The 21,731-nt window shown below is 37.9% G+C and overlaps 1 long non-coding RNA gene and 2 pseudogenes across 1 annotated transcript; 2 read left to right on the forward strand and 1 right to left on the reverse strand.

The window, feature by feature from the left end:
- The first annotated feature begins 2,257 nt into the window (after positions 1-2,257).
- On the forward strand, positions 2,258-2,357 carry LOC119990251 (annotated as a pseudogene).
- A 7,913-nt stretch (positions 2,358-10,270) lies between these two features.
- The window catches only part of LOC119987880, a 76,749-nt pseudogene continuing 65,288 nt past the window's right edge, over positions 10,271-21,731 (reverse strand).
- Positions 11,902-13,561, forward strand: LOC119989027. The gene is made up of 3 exons (XR_005465715.1): positions 11,902-12,075; positions 12,190-12,265; positions 13,252-13,561. It is a non-coding gene; the product is annotated as an uncharacterized LOC119989027 (long non-coding RNA).

The following is a 21,731-nucleotide window of genomic DNA, read 5'->3' on the forward strand; positions in this document are numbered from 1 at the left end:
CAACCAAAGCATCAAAGTTCTCCATGAATGGTATCAAGTATTGGTCATTCACCTTAAACACTTTCCCTCCACTAGTGTCCTCAAAATCACTATTTCCATGTTGAGGAACACGACGAACATCTAAAGGTCCATTCTCCTTGGTCCGTAAATCTCTGGGAAAAAAATCGTAATCGAGATTTGGGCCGCCACACTTTCCTAACTTTTCCAATAACTTTTTGCACAAAGTGAAGTTTAGGAGACTTTGTCACTCCACTTATTAAAGGTTTTCTTTCCGGTCTTAGTGGATGCAATTGGGATGATTCAACTCCAAGTGTAGGAGGCTCTAATTCCTCAATGTCATCTTTATCACCCAAAGGTTGACAAACTTTCGCACCCAATGCTAGCACACCTTCAACCGGATCATTTGCAAGGGTTAACTCCAAATTATCCTTAACATGGGCATGGAGAAAATCTTCATCCCTTATATCCTCACACTCACCCATAACCTTAGTCACATGAAAGATATTCATCTCCATGCTCATATTTCCAAAAGAAAGTTGTAGCATCCCATTCCTACAATTGATTAAGGCATTAGAAGTTACTAGGAATGGGCGACCTAAAATGACTAGAATGGAAGTGCTAAAGCTAGTGGGGGGTTGAGTATCGAACACAATGAAATCCACGGGATAGTAAAAATTGTCCACTTGTACTAACACAACTTCAACAATACCTCTAGGAACCCTCAAGGATCGATCGGCTAATTGTAGGGTAATCTTAGTGGGTTTCAATTCAGCTAACCCTAATTTTTGATAGATTGTGCACGGAAGGAGATTCACACTTGCTCCCAAGTTTAACAACGCTTGCTCTACCCTATGGTTCCTTATGACACAAGAGATAGTAGGGCAATCAGGATCTTTATACTTAGGAAGAGTGTTGGTTTGAATAATGGAGCTCGTTTGCTCCGCTAGGAAAATTTTGTCCTTAACATTTAATTTCCTCTTCACCGTATACAAATCCTTAAGAAACTTGGTATAAGAGGGTATTTGCTTAATGGCATCTAGGAGAGGTATATTGATCTTAACTTGTCTAAATAGCTCAAACACCTCCTTATGCAATGCCTCATTGGTGCTCTTTCTTAGCCTCTGGGGAAAGGGTAGCTTGGGGATGTACTCACTCTACTTGCTAGGCTCTACCTTATCGTCGTTTGGTTGTCTCTCACTTTCTTCTACTTGGACTCTTTGCTTCTTACCTCTATTTTCACCAAGCAAAATTTTCTCATTTTCACTTTTGTCTTCATCTTTCTCTTTCACACCATCACCAAAGTCTTGCACCATATCATCTTCATCATTATTCGCAAAGGGTATAGGCATATCCATAACTTTTCCATTTCTTAAAATAATGATAGATTACACTTGCCCATGTCCACTAACCTCCCCACTCCCACTAGATGAATTTATCAAATTGGTTTGCTTGGAAGGATTAGGGTAAGGTTGAGCCGGAAATTTTCCCTTTTCATAGGTGGTGAGAGCTTCTGTGACCTTAGTCATTTGACTCCTAATATCCTCAATGGCCCTATTGGTTTGTTCTTGAAATTTGATGGCCTTTTGATTCTGCCTTATTTGAGCTTGCATGAAAATGTTAAGAGTGTCCTCAAGGGACCTCTTAGGGGGTAGAATATATGGTTGTTGGGCTGGTTGTGCAACACTTGGAGGAGGCAATTGTTGTTGGGGTGGATTGGGGAGTGATTGAGATTGATCATTCCCATCATTCCTCAACCCAAAATTTGGATGATTCCTCCATGGGTAATTCTCATTATAAGAATTGTTGCCTTGGTTATTGGTAGAGTAGGGGCTTCCTAAAGTTTTGAGAATTGTTCCCATTGTAACCTTGCCTAAATAGGACTTCCTTACAAGCCGATAAAGCATTACACTCATCCGTCCTATGATCCCTACTTTCACACAAAGTACAAGCAACTTGTTCATCAACACCAACCACATTTATAGGGGCTTTTTGTGACTCTAGAGACTCTAACTTCTTGGACAACAAAGCAAGTTTAGCATGCATATCATCATTTTCAGTCAGGATAAACTTGTCACTAGAGCTCGGCACAACATCATGTCGGGTTAGTGGAGGAGCTTCCTAAGATCAGGATTCCTCAGCCAACCCATCAAAGAAAGTGAATGCCTCATTGATATCCCTATTTAGAAAATCACCTTGAGTCATAGTTCAAAGATGGAGTCAAAAATTTATGAAAAAATTCACAATTTGGAATTTTTGAAATCCATGGTGAGGGCACATAAACAACAAATCTTTAAACCTCTCCCAAGCTTGGAAGAAGGTTTCATGTTCTTTGCAATGAAAATTCATGATTTGTGTTTGGTAAGATATGGTACGATGGGAAGAAAAATATTTGTTGAGAAATTCTTTTTGTATTGTCGCCCAAGTCATAATGGATTGGGGGCGCAAGTTCTCAAACCATTGTTTTGCATGATCCTTCAAAGAGAATGGACATCGCCAAAAGTAGTACACACCGATTCAAAATCACGCACATGTGAATATGGTCGTTCCAATTCCATTCCATGGAATTTGGGAATCATTTGGAACATGGATGGTTTAAGGCTCACATTTTGTTGGTTTGGTGGCATGATGATGCAAGAATGTTCAGTTTGCCTTGCGGGATGCGTAAGCTCCCTCAAAGTGCGATACTTTTGGGCTTGGGTATGAATGCACTTCATAGCAGGAGATGCATGAAAGTTTTGCCCAAGGTGCTATATTGTGGCACTTGTGGCATTGGATAATATATGGGATGCACATAATTGTATAGGGGAGGCATATGGTATGCAGAGGCATATTGGGAGGTTGGTAGACATTTTGTGGGGCAAATTGCGCCACATTGTCTTGTTGAAGTGGCTGAGGTGCATTTTGCAAAGCATGCTCAACTTGAACATTTGACAAATTTTGGGCATTTGGCGCATTTTGGGCATTGCCAATTTGGGCATTGCCAATTTGGGCATCTTGCCCTTGCACTGGATTCATTAATTCATCAATGTTCACATGTTGCAGAAGACGATGCAATGCATCAAGATTCATATCACCCCACGCACACTCCCCACATCACTCGCATTTATATCACCACCTCTCCCACTATATTAGACCCACGTCCACTAGCATTATCTCTAGGTTGAGACATGATGGCAAGCAAAAATAGCACGTACCACAAAAGATGAGGAATCTAAGTTAGCCCCATCCGCCAAGTTCTCCTCACAATTTTTTTTTCTCTTTTTAGCAACTACACTAGAAAGCAAGTAAAAGGGAGGAACGAAGCTACCCTTGAAGCGTGACCGTGCTCCTTCCTTATTTGATGGCATTTAATAGCATAAAGCTAGCATCTACAAGCCACCCAGCTCCGTCTTTGACCGACACCAAAGTGTGTGTGTGTACTTACCCCAAGTGTAGAGTATCAGGAAGTAATAGACTGGTGAGTCCGGTATCGATCCACAAGGAAGCAATGCAAATTTGAAGGTGAATGATAGGCAATTGACTAGCTAATACTACTAAAAGCAATGAATATCAAAATAAAGACAAATAATAAAAAATGGTCGAATGACTCGTAGCATAAGCGATTTTTGTAACCAAAGAAAGTGAGAATTAGATTTAAAACAATTAATTAAAAAAAACTTGGTCTCTAATTCGTCCCAGTGGCTACTCAGTTCTCATACTCAAGGTATCATTGCAAACATACACAATCATACACAATGCATTGTGTGATACTATCAATCATGCATATGCAAAAAAAATTGGCATATAAGACTTTAATTCATACATATAGGCCATCGGGTCTCTTAATCTACGATGAACGCAAAGGGATAAGCACCTAATATTATGGATTAATGTTCCCCTTTGGGGCTTGGCTTGGCTAACACCCTAGTTTCACACTCAAAGATCAATTAATCATAATTCTCCCATGCACATTCCTAAATTAACCCAAAACCCCATCATCAATATACATAATTAATAGCTATGCAATGGAAAACTAGATTAATTAAGGAAATCATGCAATGGATTTAACAATTCTTAATCGAACACATTAGATGCAATCCCTAGACTAGACAATCCAAGAATGCAATCAAATATGTCATTCTTATATATCCAATCAAACAACTATCATGAAATTAAAAGAGAGAAATCGAAGCTATGATTCTTTGAGCATACCTTGAGTAATCGAAACCTTGCACCCACCGTTCGGGACTAGAAACTAGAAAAGAAACTTAGCCACTCATCATAATGGATATAAACATCAATTTTATAGATGAAAATCAATGTTTACAAACAAAATCACAAGAACCAAACAAAACCCTAGAGAGAGAAAGGGAGAGAAAAACTATGGAGGCTCCCAATGTTCAAGAGTGAATCAATGAGGTAGAACCCCAAATCTTAGGGTTTTCTCCTCTTTTTACAATAAAAATACCTAATTACCCTCACAATATCAATCCCCGTTGGTTACAATTAAGAAATACCAGAAAAGCCCTTGAAAAATCTATTTTACAGCTGCTGGTTGGCGACAAGGTGTCCAGACGGCTTCAGAAGTTGTCCGAACAACTAGGCTTCATCAAGTCTTCATTATAGGCTCTGTTTCATTTTTCAAAGGAAGTGTCTAGACACTTAATGTGGGTGTCCAGACAAGTAAGTGTCCAGACACCTTGGGAGGTGTCCCAACACCTCACAGTAAAAAGTGCCCAAAAAGTACTCCAACTTGCCCGAACGAGGTCTGACTCCTACAAAACCAAGGGGAAGCATTTGTTAGTGTAAAACTAAGCTAGAATGCAATAAAATACATTAGCTAAGTGCTAGAACATCCTAATTAAAGGATAATGGAACCTCAAAATAGAGGTCCAATCACGCATCATCATGAGGAATGTTGATGCGTCGATGTCTTTCTTGGATAAGCTGATTATCTCCTCTTTTTTCTTGATTTTTCCTTCTATCATCAACTTGGTGGACTGTCCTGGCATAAGCCCTTTGTTTTGATGAACTTACTCATTTTGATGCCAATCTATTAATAATTACGTTGATGGTTCCAGCTCTACCTCTATTTTGCCACCAGAATGAGTCATCCGATCATCTCCCCTCTTTTTTGGACGACGTTCACCTTCTCAGTCATCATCTGTATCTCCTCTTCTCTTCTCATCTTTTGTGTTAGTGAAAGTTTTACGATATCCTCGTCGGATGAGACTCTATGTTTCATCTTTGAGGTGCTGGCACTCATCAATAATTTCTAGTATTTGTCATTGGTTTTCCTTCCAGGCGTTGTCTTCATCTTTGGGGGCCATTTGAGAAGATCGTACTCCTGAATTTCCATAAGGGCTTTCCTTACTAATGTATTAAGGGGAGTGTAAATATTGTACCAACGAAGTGTCAGACTTCCGAGAAGAGTCATTTGAGGTATGCTTCTTATCATTTGATGTTTTATCTCTATTATTGGAGTTTTCTTTCTAGATGGGGATTCAAATTATTCAATAAGAAGGTTATGTACTTCTCCTATGGTGTCGTCGGCTATGATGTATTTTTCAACAAGTTCTAAGATCTTAGGGGGCTTCTTGTATAGGGAGTGGTTAGTGTCGAGTGTCGATCTGCCCAAACAAGAGTTTTGGTTGCCACCAAAATTTATAAGTCAGATGCTACCAAGCACTTTTGATTGAATCAGGCAATGAATGCCCAAATTCATCTCTCTTTTGCATAATGTTCACCTAACTGATGTTTGTCTTTGTCTATTTCCTTGGATTAGCGAAGTGCATGGTAAATTCATGTGATAGTTCTCCAAAGTTGGAGATGTTATCCTAAGGAAGACTTTGGAACCATCTTTAAGCCATTCCCATGAGAGAGACATGAACCATCTTGTAGCATGCTTTCTCAGATGCATCTTGAAATTCCATCATGGTCTTGAAACCGATGAGATGATCAACGGGATAACTTTTTCCTTTGTATTTTTCTATAGTAATCACTTTAGAGTTTTTAGGCATATTTACGTTTTGTATTTCAGGTGCCAATGCTGTTAGTGTTTTCACCTAGGCAGGGTTTGAGGTTGGACCCCCTCTTTATTGGGACCATCCTTCAATCTACAACTTCTTTGATGTGTTGCTCTTCCCGTCTATGGTATAAGTATTTGTTTGCTCTTCCCCAGTGCAAGAATTTAATGGAACATATTTGTTGACAATTAACCAGGCTGGGAGCAGCTACTTGTAGCTGTGGCAACTGGAGCACGTCAAGCCTTTGGAAAGAGGTTTGCATATGTGAAATAGCATAGCAAATTATTCTTGAGTGACATAAGCATTCTGTGTGTTGGCTATGGGCGGATTTGGGATTGGTAGATTTTGTTGCACCACAACAGGTGCCTCTATCAACACTGGAAGATTGTTGTACTGCTCATGGTCGTCACCTTAAAGACCATCGACTCCTGTTGTGTCTCGTGTAGACCTAGTTTAAACCATGAATAATTCGAGAAGTTTGTTCTTCCCTCCGATGGTGCCAATATGATGACATACAAATCTAGATCAGTTTTCTTACATATTATGAGGGTCAAACTAGGCTCTTTGGATACTATTGTTTCTAAGGATTGCTTCTCTATAAGATGAGTAAACGTAAGCTAAGAGGTCCCACGAGATGTGTACTCGAAAAAGATGCTCTGATGCTTAAGTTAGAACATGAGTGATCAACAAATTGAGAACTCGAAGGTCGGAACTTTCTAGTAAGAAAAAGAGTATTGTAAATTTTGTGTGTAGATTATACCTTGTTGGAGGTGCCTTTTATATTAGTTGAATGAGTCATACTTTGTTCTAGAGTGTGATATTTATTTTGAGCAACTTTTAGCTTAGCTAGGAAACAACCTCTATTGGCCTTCGAATTGGAGAATGATTCCTCTTGGGGAACGATTATGAATGCCTCTTTAAGCGTTATTCGAGATAGTTATACTAAAGTTCAGAGATAGGGGACCTGAGATACTTGTAATTTTTTGATGTTTGGCCTATGAGGTGTACCTACACCCTGGGTTCGACAGAGATAGATTTGTGGCAAGTATGTTGAGATATGGTTAAACACCATCCAAGTTGCTACGTGTCTATGTTTGGCTGGAGGGTATGATTGGTATCATCATATTGATTTCATTAAAAGAGTATGCATAGTAGAAACTCTAAATTTATAATAAAAGTGCATTTTTCACAGATTTACAGTTTCTCTAGTGTACCACCACGCAGCATACACTCTAAATCATTTAAATATTCATTTATACAATCAAATTTTGTTGATTTCTTAAACTCAATTCATTATCACTATCATAATATAAAACCACATTAAAACAATAAATCATTTGAGATCAATATTTTTCTAAACCTAATTCCATTTTTTATTCTCACATTTTTTTTTCCATCGAATTGACTACATGAGTGTATGTCTCTCTCTCTATATATATACACACACGCTGCATGAGTGTGTTTTTTGTTTCAAAAAGATAAAGAAAATTAATATAATAATTTGAAACTGTGACCCACATAAATTAAAAATTTTAAAAAGCACATCCAGTTTGCCACAATGACACCAAAGATGTTGAGTGTCACTATAGCAAACCAAACATTTGGAGCTTTGTTTATAGTTATTGATGTGGGAAATTTTTCACAAAAAGACAAAAAAAAAAAGGAACTCCAAATGTATACTTCAGTGTGTGTATAGAGTAGCTGATGTGGGTGCTCTAATATATATTATGTTCACTATTAGTTACAAACTTAGAAATATAACCATAATAATGATTTACATCAATGTTATAGAGAATAAAAGTCAAGAACATTAGATATAATTTTATTTAAAATGATCTTTTCAATTAAAAGGGTTGGGTTGGGTATAAAGGATTAAGTATAACCTAAAGCTTTATCCGACCCGTATTTAAAAAGAGTTAGGTGTTGACAACCTTTACCCATTTTGTTGTTAGTGGGCTAGGTCAGTTTTTCATAGGTTGTGTTGGATTAAGAGTTTGGGTCGGGTGAAAAAAGGTTTACTTACACCTCTGGCGTCTCTTTTGGTGCCTTGCTAACACTCCTCGATCTGGGTTTACCTTTGTTAGCTCCTCAATAAGGGCTACTCGGTCTTTGGTACTGCCTCCTCCTCGACATCAAATGTGTCGTGTGTCTGCATTTTTTTTTACAAAAAATAATTTTATATCTTAAAGAGAAATAAAATGGCACCATGTTTTCTAATAGTTGTGTCTATGCGAATAATCTTTTTTTTTTTATAGTTTTATTGTCTGAATTTGTATTTAATTGTCCTAAACCAGAAGAAACATCCATTAGAAAATCGAAAAAATAAAAAAGAAAACAAACTTACAAAATTTTTATTGCTCTAGCCATGTGACTTCGCGACCTGTGTGGTTAGATCATCCCTATGAGCTCTTGTAGAGTTGTAAAGAGACACTCTATCCTATTTTACTGGACAAAGCTCAAACTATTTCAAAAAATTCCACTCAGTAGCTCTTGTACAGTCACCAAAAATGGAAGCAGTGCTAGCAGATCACTGTAGCTATCTGCTATAGATTAAATATTAATTTTTTAATTTTAAACCCTTTATTATTTAGATTTTTCACTCAATTCTTCGCTTTTTTCCCCTCCCTTCGTCCTCTTATTTGTTCTCTCTTCGACCAATCCAGCTGAGAACCCATCAATCGAATTCTTACAAAGATCTGCACATAAAACCCGATTGAAATCATCCAGGACACATTATTTAATTAAAACAAGACAAAACAAAACAAATCGATCATTTGTTACCTTTATGCTGTTTTTGAAGGAGGTGGTTGGCCTGAGATGTCATAAATATAGATGGACTTAAAGGAGAGAAAGTTATAAGGGCAGAAGAAAAGGCAAGCTTCGAGCCTTCGTCTTGCGAGGTTGCGTGAGAGACAAAACAGAGAGATTGAATGTACACTTTACAAATAGGAAAGAGGAAGGCTTCTCCATTGGACAACCACATGAGCATATGGAAAAATATGTTTTTAATATTTTCATATATTTATTTTTATATTAAAATAGGAGAAAACGACATTTACAATAAATCTTTGAATTTTAGCTCTTTTTGGACAGTGCTCTTTGAGACATCTTGATTTTCAAGAACATAATCATGTATTTACTGGGTGTGCCCCATGCTGCCACATGTCGCCACATGATTACAGATAATATTTGGTACGAACAAGAATTTTTTTTAATCTATCGGAACCCGGAACCCCCAGCTCAGCGTGTTACTTTGTAACACCTGGGCCAAATCCAAACCTCGGGTCAACAGCCCACTCTGGTAATGGACTTGATTGGGCTTACCCATCGTTTTTGTGGTAGCCCTATGAGAATACACCGTTGAGGGAGTACCTGGTAGGAGGAGAACTTGTGACCTCTAACCTTTGGTAGAGTTACACATCTTGTCACTCAACCAACCGAGCTAAACCTCTTTGGTAGTACAAACAGGATGTTGTGCCGACGACAGTGAACATAAGTTTTTGAAATTTCCATTAGAAGGAAACTCTGTTTATTTTGAAATAACAATTTTCTCGCAGAAATAACTTTTGAAATTTGAGTCCTCAGTTGAGATTGTATCGAAGTACTTAGCTTCCTTGCATAGACAAGGGACTTCAATGATTCAAGTAACCTCACTCGATGTATTTTCTTATATAAGGCAGTCAATGTATGAGGGGATGTGTTTTTCTTCATGACAAAAATCCTACAGGTTTTATATAGACTTTGTATATAGAGCTCGTGCAACACAAACTAATATGACCATACTGTGAAGAGGACTAATCTATTGTTGCTATATTTGAATACCCAACAAATGGGAGAAGTGAAAGTAATTTTATTATCATGCTTGAATTCTACTTCCTGTTTTAAGTGAGCATTCTGCAATTTGGTTACTAACGTTATTGAAGAATTTTATATTTAGAAATAGCATTCAAATACAAGATCATGTACATGTTGTTCCCGTGAGTAGATATAACATGGTTTCTGTATTCTTAAACAACAGAATAATTAGCAAAGTTCACACATTAATATATAAGATGAATGGAAGAGCCCAATCTTACGAAACCCGAATCGAGGCGAGGCGAGGTGTACAGTTAGTTCTAACCTTAAAGAAATTGCAATTTATTGCCTGTGTATGGTGTGCTCACAGCTCAAACAATATTGCCTCCAAAGCCCACCCGATTCCACACCCACGGTAGCACAATCGCAAGTGTATAGCGAACCAAAAAAATAGAATGAGACACTCTCTCTCAAAAGGAAGACAGACAGACGAAGGAAGCAAAGTATAGTTTCAATAGACTCGAAAAATTTTCCGTCTCGTTCCCTTGAAAACCCAGCCTATTAAAAGGTTTTCTCCCACCAAAACTCCCCACCTGGTCAATCACCATATATTTGTTACTGACCTAGCATAGTGGGAGTTTAGTGACCTCCTTGTAACTGACTCCAACAAAAAATGAATAGTTTAATTTAAAAAATAAAAAACAACAATTCCATTCACTATATCCAACAGTACAAAGGTCTGTAACATGATAGATATAGAGCTAATTGTTACATATAAAGTATTGCAAGCACACACTCTCGTAGTAAATAAAATGCATGTACGCAAGAAAAACAAAGTTGATTCATTCATGTTCCTCTATTCACACCTTTGAGTTAAAAATGGCTTGAATGTCAATAGGACTCCAATTGCCTCAACCACATTCAGGATGAAGAAGACCATCTGGTCACCGGCATTTGACATCATCATATAATTAATAAGCTTCTAAACTAAGTAAGGCAATCCAAAATGAAGTCCACATACACTTTTTATTCTTGTAACTACTGTTATTTTCCTCTTCTTCATTCTCCAGAACGACAAAAAGAAATAATAATGCACATGTTTCGTGGGCGTAAAATCACAGTGAATTATATTGTGCATTACAGATATGTAACTGAGGTTCGACCAAAACTAAGAAAAAATACATTTGCCATATACACGTATGTAGAGGAGTAAAAAATCCAAGTCAGAAAATACCTAAGGACAAATGGGGTGACGACATGTGTCATGCAAGTATAGAGTAGAACGTGGGATCAATTACATGATCCCACGTCCAAGTTAGGGGATCGGCCTGTACCTCACAACTAAGGAGAATAGGCATACTATAAATGGTAGAAGAAAACTCAAGGTATGAGATTCTTTCTCCATTCACAAAAATACTCACACTTGCTACAAATTATAACTTGAGCGTCGGAGCATCCTCGATCACCACCGTGGTCATTAGACTTACTGATCTTCTTGTTATAGGTAATCAAGAATTGAAGTGAAGTTTTTATATTCTGTAGAAGGATTGTACTTCAATGCCCCCATATTGCATTGAGACCCAACAAGATGAGATTCTTGTTCCACAATTTGTCGACCATAATGGGAGGAGAAATCAATCCCATGAAAGACACTTTTTGATCGAAATTCACTCCACGTTTGTTCCACAATTTGTCGATCATAATGGGAGGAGAAATCAATCCCATGAAAGACACTTTTTGATCGAAATTCACTCCACGAGTGTGGAAGAAAGGGAATTTTTGGAACTTGACAATGACCAAATTGCAAGCTTTGAAGCAACAAAACCAAAATCCACCCCCGACAGAGGTGGTCGGAGATAATCCACATACCCATTCTAATGAAAAGGAAAGAAAAATATAGAATAATAAATAAAAAAAGTAAAATAAGAATAAAAAAATAAATAGGACTTCGTTTATGAAAGGAATACAATGCATCGAAAAGAAATTTCATATGGACATATACGAATATAGAAAATGATTTTGGGGTCAAAAAGTTATAAGAGGAAAAATGATAATATAAAATAAAAAAAAGAGAGAGAAAAGGGTGCAGTAGCACCCGATTCTTACTTTTTTTAAAAAAGAGACAAAGGTGTCTCTCCCTTCTCTCCAAATAGAGACCTTTATCGGTAATCACTATTCCGGCGACATTTCGGCGAAGCTCCGGCCGGGAAGGGTCATTCTTAGGTGGAGTCACACACATATTTTAATTTTCTACAAGAAAAAGAGAAGGATTAAGGTAATTTTTGAACCTAGGGTTTGTGACTTTAATGGATTTTGGGGATTTAGATTCAATGAGAGTTTTCTTTGTTCAATAACTCAAAATTAGTTTCTACTCTTCTTATATTACTAGATTCAAGTGTGGTTCTTGAACCAATTCAAGAAGAGGCTTGGAATTCTTGAGTTGGTGAGAACTAAGAAGTTCCAAGGTAAGATTTCTTGACTCAAATTTGTTCTAATTAAGATTGGGTTAGGATGAAAATACTATTATGATTGAATTTTAATTGTTTAACCTTTGAATTTAAGGTAGAATGTGGATTTCTAAGAAATGGGTTGGAGTTTAGAGTATGGAATGTAAGACTTGAGTGATTGGTGAACATTGAAATATTGAAATATTGATGGAGTTTATTTCATTGAATAGGTTAGTGAATTTGCACGGAGTATATGTTACTTTTGTGATAAGGGTTTACAATTCGCTTTGAGGTAGAGATTTTCCTCCATTTTTGTTGGATTCTTCAAATTCCGTAAAAGTACCTTGAATTTCCTCTTCTTAGATATCATATTATTGTTTGGTTTAGTAAGTTCATTTGAGCTACTCTTTGTTTAATTTGTTCCAAAGAGGGTCGAACCCCTATTTTATTCCTATTATTTGCTATCTCTATAATTGATTATTCATTGTACATCAAACCTTGGAAATGTCAAGCTTGACTGACATGTTTGAAAATGCTCTTTCATGAAATGTTGATGTATGTGGACATTGCATTTATTTTGGTACATTATTAGTGACATGGTGAATCACCAGGTATGGACTCGGGTGTTTCACATTAGGTGTTGGTGGATTAGGGGTTACTATGGTATTTCGGCCAAGAGAGTGTTCCGTGTGATCGGGACTCTTGAGCCTGATACTGGGCCAAGAGGTGCTTCGTGTGATATGGACTTTTGTGCCTAATATTTGACATTCTCTAGTATTTACCAGTGTTCCGGATATTCTGATGCTTGTAAATGCTTGAAAATGATGAGTTGTTATTGGTTAATCATTGGAGGTGAGTTTGGAGGCTCGGTTGGATGGTCCAGGTGCATATTTTATCATTGACATATTGCTGCATTTACTTTCATGAAACTTCAACCTTTATTTATACTATATTTTTATCCTTATTGGGCATTCGACTTATATCCTCCTTTCTTATCCTTTCAGGTTAGTTTGCTTCTAATGTAGGTCCTCCATATCAGCAGAAAGGGGCGTGATTATGGTAGCCTGGGCGGATGATTGATTTATGTTTTGGACTTTGGGTGTCTTTTATTTGATTGGATATATATTTATATATTATGAGATTGTTCCTCTGGATTTATATTGGACGACCAAGATGGTGCTTCGGATTATTGGGACTCTTGTGTTGGGTAGTATGGAGGTGCCTGTGGGCCCTGAGGGTCTTGGATTAGATTTTTTTGGATGTTGGATTATGTTTGGGTTATGTTTAGATATTATGCTATTTTTGGATTTTCTATCTACATGCAGGATGACATTCTCCAATTTATGGGGAGAAACTATCCGATTTTCAGCTTGATTTATTGTTGTGTGTGGTGTTGTTGTGTCACTTTCTCATTTTCCTCACACTTCGAGGGTCAGGGGGTGACAATCCACCAGTTCCCCTAGGCAAAATTGGGAGAATCAACATGATGAGAATCCCCAAGCTCCATGGAACACCACGACAACCTCAAAACATGCCTCAGAGAGAGAAAGACTTGTAATTGAGGAGGAGATGGCAGAAGAGATTTGATAGGTGAAAAAACAGTTGGAGGCCTTTGAGGAGGGGTTACACCGAAATCTCCTCAAAGGAAATCACCTTAAACGAAATTCGTCCTGGGGGCGAGAGCACCACATTCATGAAGAGGGAAGTCGACGAACGAGAATGAGTCCAGCTCTGAAACATCACTACTACATACGACATGAGCATGAATGTCGAGATAAGGAGGAGAAATCCCCTTCAAGGCACAACAAAAGGAAGGAGCACCGGTGACAGTATGTTGAGAGTGAACCAAAGAGAGATCGGCACCCCGAAGGGAAAAGGTCAGGGCCGACCAAGAGTTCGATGCGCTCAGAATTGACCTGATTTCAAGGGCGCATCAGAGGGCGATAAAGGCACTTGACAACTTGACGACCTCCCCATTTTTCAAAGAGATTAGAATATGTGAAATCCCAAAGAGAATGTTCATCCCGACTTTTGAGTTGTACAATGACCGAACGGATCTCGTCGCCCATATTGAAGGCTACAAGAGCAGGATGACCCTTTGGGAAAGGGACGAACTGATCTTGTGTAAGGTTTCCTTCATTATTGAGGCAAGTGCCCACATGATGGTTCCATCAGCTTCCCCCAAATTATATCGAATCATGGAGGCAATTGACCAAAACTGTTCATTTCCAGGCAGCGTTTTCAAAGGCATTTTTGAAACGCGTATTAAGGCGCGTTTTGAGGCCAAATGCAACAAAAACTTACCAAAGCACATGTATTAGGAGATTCCATGTATGCGTACGTATTTGGTACAAAAAGCGTAAAAAAAGTGTAGGGTGTAATGCGTTTGAGACGTATGTTTCGTAGGGTTTGCACGAAAACTACACCGTTTTACTATTTTTGTGAGTAAAAAAAATCGAAATCTAGAATAGATTACATATGTCAAAATCGAGAACAAAGTACAGATGTTCCAGATCTCCGATCGACGATTTACGCCACCTCTCGACGAACCATTGCAGGTCAACCCCTTTCGATTCCCATCTACAAGACTACAACGATCTGTTCTTCACTTCGTCGAGAAGAATAATCTGGAACTTAGTTCTTCACCTCCTTCGATAACATCAGAGAAGAGATGCGATGGTGCTTACCTCCTTCAATAATATCAGAGAAGTGATGTGCTGGTGCCGACGATGGTGTAGGTTGTCAAAAGATTCGAGAAACGAACACGACGAAGCCCAAATTTCTCTATTCCCGTTTCAAGATCGAGTTACTGGGGCAAAACAAAATTGTTTCGACTCCAATACAATAACTGGGTGAAATCGATTTGTTTCTTCAAGATCTGATAGAGAAATTGAGTTTTGGTGGAATCGGCCTCTTGATGTGCCGTGACCAGTGAGTGCGCAAGGTTTGAGGGAGAGAAGAGAAGAAGTGACTTGGGGATGAACTAATTTTTTGGTATACTAATTTTTTTATTGATATCTTTTTTCTACTAATATTACATATTTTTAATATAAAAATATTTTTCCCAAAAAACTTACGCCTCAACGCATCAATACTTACGCCTCGCCTTGAAGAGGCAAAAATGCATCGCCTTACGTTTTCGCATTTGAAAACACTGTTTCTAGGTTCATAGCAGAAAGTAGGGAGCCGAAGACTCTGAGCACCCTTTTCACTGTGAAACCAAACTGAGGAGAAGGTGTGAGTGACTACCTCTCAAGGTACTTAGAGGTCTATTCAAAGGTGGAAGATTGTGATGAGAAGAAGGTAGTGACCTCGTTACGGTTGAGCCTCCCAAGCAAAGAGTAGGCTAATAGAGTCTCTGACCCTGTATGAGCCAAACACTATTGCTACCTTACATGATAGGTGTGGAGGTATGCCAAGATGGCGGATAACCCCATGACTGACCAATTGAGGGATCGGTCGGCCTTATCAATGAGATCGGAAAGTAAGGATCAATCTTAGATCGACCAACAATGTTGTACTAGGATGGACATGACTCCATGATGTGTGAGAAATCTAGACAACCTATCATCAGCTCCATAAATACCCTTACAAAGAGAAAATATGCGATATTAAAAAGGACAAACAGGTCCCAACATCATAAAGTACTGTCGAAAGAGCATGTTAATCCTAATATGCCAACACATTTGACAAAACGGAAGGTTGTTTTTCAGTTATTTCGGATGAATAATAAGATGATCATCTTTCCAAAACAAGTCCCTACTGTCTTTTTCTTGAAAAACCTTAGAGATTCCTGCACATGAGGTTTGGTGGAAGGATCCGTCGGGACATCTCCACCAAAAAATTCGAAAGGGACTTCTCAAGAACACTTGGGTTCATTCATTAAAAACCTTAGATTCCTCCACAAGAGGTTTGGTAGAAGGATCGGCCGGGCCATCTCCACCAAAAAACCTCAGAGGTTCCTCCATGAGAGGTTTGGTGGAAAGATTGATCGGTCCATCTCTACCAAAAAAGTCTAAGGGACTTCCTAAGAACACTTGGATTTATTCGTCAAAAACCTCGTAGATTCCTCCATGAGAAGTTTGGTGGAAGGATCGATCGAGCCATCTCCACCAAAAAAGTCCAAAGGACTTCCCAAGAACACTTGGGTTTATTCGTCAAAAACCTTAGAGGTTCCTTCACGAGAGGTTTGGTGGAAGAATCGGCAGGGCCATCTTCACCAAAAAAGTCCAAAGGACTTCTCAATCACACTTGGGTTTATCTTCCAATCCTCCACGTTTGGCTGGCCGAACAGCCCAAGTCAAAGAAAGTCCTAAGGACTTCCCAGGAACACTTGGGTTTATCTTCAATACAAAGGGGCGCATGCAGTTGGATTTGCCCATTGCAACAGCATGATCGGCCTGGTACGCGAAGGACCAGTTGGACGAGCATAATTAAGGCTCGACCAGAAGAAGTCTGAACCAAGCCTAGGGGCAATTGTAGAGGAGTAAAATTCACATCAAAAAATCAACCTAAGGACCAATGGGGTGGTGGCATGTGTCATGCAAGTAAAGGGTATAACGCGGGATCAATTACATGATCCCACGTCCAAGCTAGGGGATCGATCTGGACCTCATGTCCAAGCTAGGGGATTGGCCTAGACCTCACGACCAAGGCAAGGGATTGGCCAAAACAAGGGATTGGACGGTCCAATCTAAACCCTGACATCATGGAAAAGATCTCGCAATTAGTTATTAAGGGAATAATAAATCCTTTGATTTACGAAGAATAGGCATACTATAAATAGTAGAAGGAAACTCAAGGTATGAGATTCTTCCTCCATTTACAAAAATACTCACACTTGCCACAAGATTCTAATTTGAGCGTCGGAGAGTCCTTGGTCACCACCATGGCCATCAGACTTACTGACCTTCTTGTTGCATGTGATCAAGAATTGAAGTGAAGTTTTTATATTCTATTGAAGGATTGGAGCTCAGGGCCCCTATATTGCATTGAGGCCCATGGAGGTTAGATTCTTGTTCCACAACCTATAAGATTTTCTGGCAATGCATTCTACAAGAAACCATTTAGTATCCACAAAAGTGTTTTTATTTATGATTCATGTTAAGATTTATGATTTATGAAAGTCCTTGAACCATGAAACTGGGGTTAGCTCTCCCCTGCCATAGTCTCCCACTCTCATCTCAGTTCGTTTGGGACTCGAAACTCGAAGATGGAATTCCGAGATTCAAAAAAATTATTATATAGTGGCATAGTACTTAAGATTTAATCTCAGTCACTGCGAGATATTCTCATTTTAGAAATAGAAAAGTTACACTAACAGCTCAATTGAATTTCATAATAGATAAGTACAGACCTAATCAGAATTCAGTTTAATTTAATCATAGGAATTTCAACAATAATGCAGGCAGCGTTGAAGGCAAGGTTGCCATTTTGCTGCTTTGCCTCTAACGGCATTCATCAAGAAAATAAAATAAAGCCTTTAAGCTTTTCCTAACGTTAGGATCATAATGTTCAATCTTCTTCAGCCAATCAAGCAATAACTGGCAACTTTATGAAGTGCAGACACAGAAAGATAATTCTTCTTTCAACTCTAACCCACATAAATCTACAATCACAAACATGTACGAGTGTCCTACCTGGGAGAAAGGCAGCATCTTGACGATTTTGTGCCCTCGCAAATCTGCAAGGGCACAAAGCATTAATCACTAAATGATGCCATTAATAAATGGTATTTATCTTCTGGGGAGTCAACTTCAACATAATTCAAAGCACTAACTAGCTTACAATGTACATATATAAATTATGAGGGTACAAAATAAAAATGTATTTCATCTTCAATTGATGTCCTTTTGCTATAGATGATTCAGTGGAGAACCTTCCCATACACATTTGCGTACCATTTGAAGACGAAAACTTAAAGCCAGTAAGTTATAGGTCCATTCATGTGCCTTAACATGCACCTTCAATAATCCTGCGATATTTTACTTTATAGGAGCACCCTAATCCTAATCCTATTGCTTATTTGATTCAAACCCACAATGATGTCCTTATAATTATTTCCCCGCAAACTCACAGGAAAAAAAAATTGAAATTAAGAGAGTCCATACAGTGTACCGCCTCCTGCTGGACCAGCTCCCTTGAAAAGTGACATTGCAGTCATGACAAAGCCATTGGCAGCTCCCCTTTGGTGTTGCTCCTGTTGTTTTGTTTATTACCAAATCGGCTTCAGTAATTTTTTGGATTAAAAATGACACTTACACACCAAGAGAGAGAGAAACGAACGCAAAGAAAGAATTCAGAGTAAGTGAACGAGGAAGAAATTTACCACAGCATTGTTTTGCAGAATGAACAAGCCAGTTACAATGGTAACCTGTTTATGGAAAACTAAAGTAAACAAGGAAAAAATATAATAGAAACAGCCTAAGCTACTACTCTTACAAAAAAGAAAAATACATATGTTTTACAGACCATGAACGTCTATAGTTCAATACATGCAACTGCACACACCAGCATAGTTATTATAGACATATGTCGTGTTATATAATATGCACCATCAAATAGACATTTATTTTAGTCGAATATCTGGATACTCATTAAATGTTGAGGGTTGGTAATAAAGTTACAGCTCAGAGAGATGAGAAGCATATAGTTTCATATTCACTTTAAAGACTGCAAAAGACATTAACGATGGGTGAATATGAACTTCGGTAGATTATGAGAATCAATATAAAAGAGACATGAAGAAGCAATAAGAACTTACTGACAGAACATGCTTAATCATAGATGCAGAATTAACCACAAGGGCTAGGGAGAACCCTGATAACATGGCCATGAAAGGGTAACTTGCCAGCAACGGGATGGATGCAATCTGCATAGCATATTCTTAGTTAACTGGGAAACTCAAAACTAATATATATTCCATGTCATGAATAAATAGATGAAATTGACAGAGTACAGTAAATGCCAGGAGTAGGATTCTTACCACTGCAGTGCGAGACACCATTATTGGGCCGAGAGTCCTCGCCACAAAAGGATATAAAAAAAGTTGAAAGACAAATAGGCCAAAGCCTAGTAGTTCAGTAATTGGTCAGTAGTTATACAGCATCTGATGTGAAGAAAAAAAAAATTCCTCTAGAAAAAGATTACTCAGAGTAGTAGGTTTGCGGTTGCACCGCGTGTGCTGAAAGTGATTTGCGAATTAGTATCAAAAACAAAAGAATGATAGTATCTTTAACTATCAGTAATATTTGCACAATGCCTTTAATATAATGGGCGGATACCATTATATCATTTTCAATTGTCTGAAACTTTCCACGGAAAAGGAAATTAAATTATATGTCAGAATCATTTTCATCAATTTTTAAACTTCGACCATTCCCAATCAGACAAGATCACTCAGAATATACAAGTGGCTGTACATCATACATTGCAATTGATGCATGGATTATTATCAGAAAGGAAATACTTGTATATTACACTTTGAATAAACCATACACATTGCCATTATTATAATATTATATATATCGGTAGATTTCGCTTTGCAATTTCAAAATTAACCTGCATGATGTGTTCAGAGATATATATAGAGTCTAAGTGTTGATGTTTTACCTGAGATTGAAAGAACTTCTCCAACATCCGAAGTTGAATAGCTCAAACCCCCAAACTTCCTAGGACTGACAGCCCATAATGAAAATATCTGCAGCAATATGAGTTTGAAAACAATGGCCGTTAGATTTTTGGAAAGCTTAGTTTAACCTGACCATAAATAAATAAATCATAATGCTTCTGCTTCATAGATGCATATACTGTGATCATATTTTGTAACATTTATGCAAAACACTAAATTCACTAGTGACATACTTGCAGGTTAGTTGGTAGCTTGACCAAAAGAAAGAACCATAGCTAAAAATTATACAAGTCTTATAATACAATAACTTGTATACCAATAAATACTAAATATTGATGTTTAGGTAGCAGTATATTGATGCAAAGTAAATATGTCCCACTTACATTAATTTAAGTACCTACCATGATTCCCAAAGCTCCTCTGCTTTGCAACAATATAGCAGTTGTTGAATTTATAACCTCATATCAGAATCCTAAATAATCGAATTAGCCTACCATAGGAACTCATACCATAACATAATTTTTTCTACAACATACCCAGTAGGTTAGTTCTTAATTAACGCGACAAAGAGGGATCAGTTTCTTGACCTCAACTGCTTTCCTCTAAGCTGATATATGATAATTCTGCAACCTGGTTGTTTATCGAAAAAATAAGCTTGTGAAGGAAAGTGGCCTAAATTTATGATTTGGCAAATAAGAATGCTATTTCTCTAACCAGAAAGCACAAACAAGAATGGTAGGTCTCTTCCGTGGACTCAAAACACACTAATCTAATACAATTTAACTCAGCAAGACGTAAACTATAGAATTCAAAAAATATAAATGAAGTGTACCTCATCGTAACCTGTATGGCTGTATCATGAAGTGAGAAAATGCAATAAACAAGGATAGATGACATTAAAGGCCAATTCTTTATCAGACTTCCTTTGGTGATCGATTCCCTCTCTTCATTTTCTTGCCCTTTTGCATTTGCATTTGAATTACGCCCAGTAGAAGCAGCTTCCGGATCAGCACATGAGCTACCACATAAACTACTAAATTCAGCATGTGTGTGCAACGTTTCCTGCAATAATTAATCATTTTGACCAAAATATGCAGTAAATAACCAGGGGTAGCATTCAAAACATACATACACACGCATATGGACACAAAAACAAAATATAATAAAAGGGGGATGTTCTATTCCTGTAATCAACAAGTCTCCATCCTACATGGAAAAGCTTTTGCAATTTAGTAACTTAAAAAGCTTCTAGAAAATTAGGGGGGAAAATTTTCTTTTACAAAACTTCTGCAAATGCATGGATAAGCAATTCGATATAATGCCATAATTTGATCATTAACTACTTCTATGAAAATGAAATAGAATAATTAGTCATTTATAAGGAGAAGCTGATGAATGGATGTTAAAGACAAGAATTTCCATTTTTCATCAATTTCGAGAACCGTCACAATTTTTGGTTAGTATGCTAAGGGCCGCAAGGAGATTGTCATCTGTGATAGGAGTGTTAATGTGAAAGGCTTGTATTGAATTGAATTAAGGAGTCAAAGAGTTACAAGAGTATATACATATACAAGGAGAAGACTAAAATATCCTCTAAAATAATGCACATAATATCCTTAACACATCCCCTCAAACTCAAGGTGGATCAAACACCGAGAGTTTGCCAATGAGAAGCTGATGACGAGAGACCGTATGTGACTTCGTAAAGAAGTCTGCAATCTGCTCAGCAGAATAAGTGAAAGGCAAGGAGAGACTGCTCTCTAACAAAGTGGCAGTTTATCTCAATGTGTTTCTCCCTCTCGTGAAAAACCAGATTGCTGGCAATATGGATGGCACTCTGGTTGTCACAATGCA

Source organism: Tripterygium wilfordii, chromosome 21 (assembly GCF_013401445.1).
Source record: "Tripterygium wilfordii isolate XIE 37 chromosome 21, ASM1340144v1, whole genome shotgun sequence".
Lineage (NCBI taxonomy): Eukaryota > Viridiplantae > Streptophyta > Magnoliopsida > Celastrales > Celastraceae > Tripterygium > Tripterygium wilfordii.